A 6,681-nucleotide genomic window follows, 5' to 3' on the forward strand; every position below is an offset into this window, starting at 1 on the left:
CGTAATTTAAAAGCGATAGCATAGTTTGATTTCAATAGAGAAATCAAACTATGAAGAAGAAAACAATGTGCGTAGTAGTATTATTAAAATGACACACAGATAATATTCATCTAATAAATAAAATAAATAAACTCATACATTTCAAAATATTATGTAGTTTCAACGATGAAAAACGTGTGAGAATCAAACGTTTACAAATTATATAGTCAGTTCTAATTGATTCACAAATTCATTAGTTGTTTAAAATAAGCCTTATTGATAGATTCACAAGGCTTCTTCGTTAGTCACAAAATACGTGTCCTAATTTTTATGAATTTTGTTTGTAGACGCTTTTTTTGTTTCAAGTGTTGTCTTTTACTTTTGTATAGTATTCAGAGAAACATTGTGAAAAACAATGTCGCATTATGAATTTAAAAATACAGATAGATACAAGAGAAATTACATAAAATACACCGCAATTTATTCAAAGTTAAGGCTGAACTCCCAGCCTTAATTATAAGGTGCGTTTATCAACAAGGATGTAGAGACGATAAAAGTAAAGAATATCTATTTATTTCAATTTTATAATTATGTACCTAATACATTAATTATTATTAATTAAATATTATCAAAAGCACTAGGGGAGCATTATTTTTTAAACTAATAACAACGCTCTCTATGAGATAGAGCTATAACTGCAATTCAGTATTAATTTTAAAGGTTCCCGATAGATGTCGTACGCTAAAAATGTGTCTTAATTATAACGTACGAACGCTACCAGCTTTATGTTTCTACCTACACTGAAGAAGCTAAGTTCTGCCTACTTCAAGGTAAATTTTTATACGATATAGAAACTGCTCTCAGAACTCAAACATTATTTTTATCATCTTTTTTGTTATTTTTTTACCGGAGACATCTAATGTTGCATGTAGACAATGAAGTGTGTCATGGTAAAAAAACAAGTTGTTCTATTTGTATTTAAAAACATATGATTTCCTAGTTTTAGGATACATACTATATTTTTAAGTTATTTAATTTGTGTCTTCACCATGGCTGTATTCATGGTGATCCTGGACAAAAAGTAACATATGTGTTTCTGATTTTAGGTTGCGTTTGTGGTAACATCTACATTTCTACTTGATTCCATCCGAATTAAGTTATCCGTTTTTTGTAAAAATTCGTGCAAAGATGTAAACTGTTCTTTTCACAAATTTGATACTTAATTACAATATTATCTAAACAGTTGGTATAATATTTCTTAGTTCAGTTTATTTCCTAATTTTGATACTGTTTACGAAAAGTTTTAATGAATTCAAAACAACACAGCAAAAATATATAGGTATAAAAATCGTAAAAGTTGTTTCAAAGAAAATATTGTTTTATGTATTGTGATACGACACGAAGATTTACTTCGCCCAATCTAACTTCGTAATAGAATAATTATGTTAACTATTTTTAGACAGAAATTAAATTATATCTGTATTTTAGGAATAAAAAAATGAGGGAAACAGGGTAATTATGGGTATTTTAATTTAGGAAAAGGCATAAAAATTTTTGCCTATTTCATACAAAAGAGAAATTCTACTGTATCGATTTTTTTTAACAAAATATTATGATGGTACTTTCAAAAATATAGTTTTAGTTGCATTTAGTTTGCATGACATTTGTAATCATACCAATGGTTCTTTTTTAACAAGTTGAATTCGCCGAGATTATATTATTTCGTTTATTACCAACCTAACAATAATGAACAAAATAATAATCTAATTTGATTAGATTTATTTAAAGATTGAACTGCACCTGTGGACTGATGCTTATTAATTATCATTTGAGCACTTTATATACGTTTTTTTACATCTACTTAATCAGCGCTTGATATGATTAAGACAAGCATGTGATGCGCTTTACTGCCAAAATTAATTTTATAAAAACATTAAATTAATGAAATTCGTGTACCTACACTAGAAAGTAAATCTTTAAGATTTAAATATCTAGTTAGTTATACATTTACATAATTATATAGACATTCAAAAGTCATCAGCCATCTGGTTTCCACAACACAAGCGAAAGCTTATGGGATCAAACTCAAACAAACTCAAACATTTATTTATTAAATTAGACTTCTTCGAGAAGCACTTTTGAAACGTCATATTTTTACATATTTTTAACATTTACCACCGATTCGATCAGATCGTGCGGTGTCTAGTCTAATTTAATAAATAAATGTTTGAGTTGAGTTTGAATCGTCAGAAAGTATTGTAATGTAAGTTAAGTGGAAAGGTAAAACTGTTTCTAAAGATACTTTTTCGTCTGTAAAATTAGCTAGTTTTTACTCTTTAAAGATTTATTTTAATTGCCGTTTTCGTTGATAAAAGAAATGAATAAACTAATAGCTTTTAAGTATCGCTTTATACTCAAAAGTATTTAATAAAGAGAAATTTGAGATTTTTATTGAAAGAAGTAAGTTACAAACATTTTACAAAACCCTTGAGGTAAAAACATCATTGATATTTTAAAATATTTGAATAGTTTCTGTTCAATTGAATAAGGATAATTTCATAAAATAAATGTTTAAAAAATATCAGTTATAGGCGTGCTTTAGAAAAAGAACATGGCACAACTTGGCGACTTTACACATCAGTTGCGCTATGTCTACTTACATACAATATATAAATTTTACCTTAAAATAAAATTTGTATTATGTTTCCTAAGACGTCCGTAGTCCATTATGAGAGAGTACATCGCCTTTTTCCCCGTGAAGTCGCTAGATGGTGCTAGTTTTAAGCCCGTCACGTGGTACCGCCGCCAGCGCCGCGAGTGGTGGGGGACAAAACTCACCACAGTCCCAGCAAGCCACCAGAAATATTCTCATTGTTCGTCTCATAAATGATACGGAATGAATGGTGCAAAAATAACACCAGGAAGACCTTATCTGGACTACGGACGTCTTAGGAAACATAATACAAATTTTATTTTAAGGTAAAATTTATATATTATGTGTTCCGTTTGACGTCCGTAGTCCATTATGAGAGAGTTGTTTGATATCTCCTGGTGGCTTGATAAATAAGATGCAACAATGTGATAGAGTAATGCCCCAAAAGCTTATATACATCCTATAAACAAAGTATATAATGTATAAAATCATGACTTTTATAATTATTGAAAATTTGTCTCAATACCATGCATAAAATACATCCATAAATATACTACAAGTATATCTTGTCAACATTTTAATCAGTATAATATGCACTTAAACCTGAGTAGGCTGAAAAATCTCGATTGTGATTACTAATGACTTCTATTTTGATTATTATTAGATACACTACGACAATAATATAATAATAATTCCACCCTGTGGCGGAAAGACGGGGGTTTGAATCCCACCTTGTGATCGAATTTATTATATTCTTTAAAAATTTGTAAGTAAATAATAATGTTTAAAAACATATCTAGATATTTCTCCAAATAGATTGATGATGCTACTATAACTATGTAACATTACCCAGATTTCAAACTCGACTCTAAAAGAGCTCACTTTACCCTGCCACCTATGATAGCCGCTGTAGCTGGTCTCACCGGATGCTGTGTAGTAATAAACAGATTAGTCAGAGAACCTCTTATGGATTGGAAAATGCGCTTGAAACTGGATTCAAATTTACATAATATGTGACAATAATTTAGCTAACTTGCGGAATGCGAGGTAAACGCGTCTTCACTCTCGACCCATTGTTTTGAATTGCAATGTAAACAGGAATAAATAGAGAACACGTCCAAAAGCTAATAACAGTATAGTAGCTGCGCGTTAATAAATGCAAACAATTTTTTTATTAATTTTATAAATCACATAGTTAAATAATTATTTTTATTATGCTGATTTATTTTAAAAATATCTCGATAAGAGTTTTCGAATAACCTTCCTTGCCTTCCGGATTTGTAATTTTGAAAGATTTGTTCTAGCTAAGGTAATGTTTGCTTAAATGATCAGATGAAATTTTAATATAATTTTATTTTAATACAAACCGACTGATTTTATGTATAAGAATAGTGTACTAAACCGTCAGTTATACATAATTTAGCTAAGTATTTAGCATCCTTTTATAGCCTGGTCAGTGGCCACCAGCAGTCTATGTATGTTTATTTTTTTTTTTTTAGGCTGTCCATCAAGGTGTACAACAGGTTGACCTATTCAAAATGAGCCATACTTTCAGCTGTAGGTTCTGTATTTGCTTTGGAGCTGAACCTGTGCGTGTTTGTCAGTGAACGACTGAGAGGACTTATCCTGATAGTAGCACGCCTCTTGAGGTCTGGGTGCAAAGAGGGTTTCTTCCACTTGGGTACTATTATAACGAACTCGAGGCAATAGAGCTGGTTGTTTAAGACTGTCTTACTTGAAATAACCTGTTTGAGCTGTGATTAAAATTTATTTGTAGAATTCCCCTCTGAATGGAAATGTTTGTGTCGACTGTTCGAGCACGTTAGTATGAGCCGGTGCAATTGCGCGAGAATTCGGCTTCCTAGCTGTACAGCCCTAGAAGGTTGTGAAGTGTTCAAACGTTCAAACTAATAACTCTTGTCAAAGAGATTTCGTTCTGCCTTTGAATGAAATTTTTTCTTACTACCTCGACAGTCAAGATTAGGAAAGCTATTACTGCAAACATTTCAATAGCACTGGGTCCAAGGTCCTTTCATTCACTGCCAAGACTATCCTGTGAATTGGGTACGGCTGGTAGATATTATACTTGTTTTTTCACTTACTTGCTTTTAAAAGATGTTTTTGAACTAGATCTTTAACAAGAGCGGCAGTTCATTCTTCCCCGGAGGGAGACAAAGGTTTCAAAGTTGATTAGCCCAAAGAGGCGTTCCTGTAGCGCTGTGGCGTGTGTCAGTACATCCTTCCCTGGAGGGTAATAAAATTTGCAACGATGACAAACCTTGATAGGCGTTCCTGTGGCGCTGCAGCGTGCGTAAGTGCTTCCATCCCCGGAGGGTGATGAAGGTTTCAAAATAAAAGGCCTGAGAGGCGTTCCTGTACCGCTGCAGCGTGCTGCGCCACTGCATCCATCCCCGGAGGGTGATGGAGGTTGCAAAAATAATAATAAGTCCGTGGGGCGTTCGTGTAGCGCTGCAGCGTGCTCGAGTGCATCCTTACCCGGAGGGTGATAGAGGTTGCAAAAGTGATAAGCCTGTGAGGCGTTTCTGTAGCGCTGCAGCGTGCGCCAGTGCATCCTTCCCCGGAGGGTGATGAAGGTTGCAAAGGTAATAAGCCCCGAGAGGCGTTCCCTTGGCGCTATAGCATGCGGCAGTGCATCCTTCCCCGGAGGGTGATAAAGGTTGCAAAGTTGAGAAACCCTAAGAGGTGGTATGCCTGCTTGAGGGACCAACTGCCTGCTATTAAGCCTGTTCTTAGGCACTGACACTTTCAATTTAATTTCCATCGCCAATTTAAAATTTGCTTCCGTGCTCCAAACCATTCGTAGAAAATCTTAGCAACGCTCGGGTGTCAGAATAGATTCTATCGGATTGATATTCCAAAGTAGGTTAGAGACGAACTTTATTTCGAATTGAATTGAGTTGAATTGCAATTCCAAAGTCTCTGCAAGCCAATCAATTGACGATTTGTGCGGAATAATGAAACAATATAACATATGTAAATTTTTCACATTTCTTGCAAAATAAATCATTTCATTTCATTTCATTTCGTTTCAATGTGGTGTACATGCTGTTCTGGTGAACGCAAATCATTGCCCATGTAAATCACCAAGTAAAGGCCACAGTCCCTTGGTTCTTCAGCAGTCCAGTTTGTGACTGTTGCAAACATTCTTTGAGCTGACACTAGCCCGAAGGGCTGATACGTTATCTTAAGTAATTGACCTTCGTTTATGATGTATTTATAATTATAATATCGATATGGTATACAATAGTGATACAAGGATATAGGAGGCGTCGATACGTACGGGTAGTCGATAGCCTCGCAAATACAAAAATTTATGATTTTATGTTGAGTATGTCATGTCACAGTAATTAACAGTGGGTGTGAAATTGAAAATTACTCTGTATTTGCAGAACTTGCTTTTCTTAATTATGAAAAGGGGTGATTAACAATAGTCATGGTGTTCGTTTGACGAACCCCTGATTTTCAATAGTGACTTGAATCTTCAAAGACATAAAGTATGATGTCAGAGTTAAAGAATAAATAAGTATTATTACCTCTTAAGTGAAAACTATGGCTGGTTTTCGAATTACATGGTATTCGAGGGTGACGAGATTAATTTGAGCTTTTATTTGATGAAAATCTCCCCCCCCATTTTTTATTCTTTTGGCGTTTCCTTTTGTATTCATGAAATGATTTGAAACGACTTAAAAAGTCGATCTTAACGGTTATTGAATGTACTGGTAAAAACTGATTGTGACGAGTTTTAAACCAAATTATCAAATCCGCCTATCTGCATATGCTACTAATCATGTTAGTAAGTTAAAAATTCTTTCCACAGCGGGACGAATTTTATGTGACTTTAAACTTATCAATAATCCCCTTCAAAGCATCTCTATTAATTCTTAAGTTTATTTGTATAGAGAATAGAAGTCGCATTTAAAATTTAGCAGTAATTAGGCACAGAGTCGCGGACTAATTTAATGCGTCAGGCAAAAATTATTAATAAATTTTAAGAATTCGTAATAATTTACCTATTTCTATTGTGCTTA

The sequence above is a fragment of the Colias philodice genome, chromosome 6 (assembly GCF_061535455.1).
Source record: "Colias philodice isolate Cphi_HAF_F1 chromosome 6, ilColPhil1 Martin Lab GWU primary, whole genome shotgun sequence".
Taxonomy (NCBI): domain Eukaryota; kingdom Metazoa; phylum Arthropoda; class Insecta; order Lepidoptera; family Pieridae; genus Colias; species Colias philodice.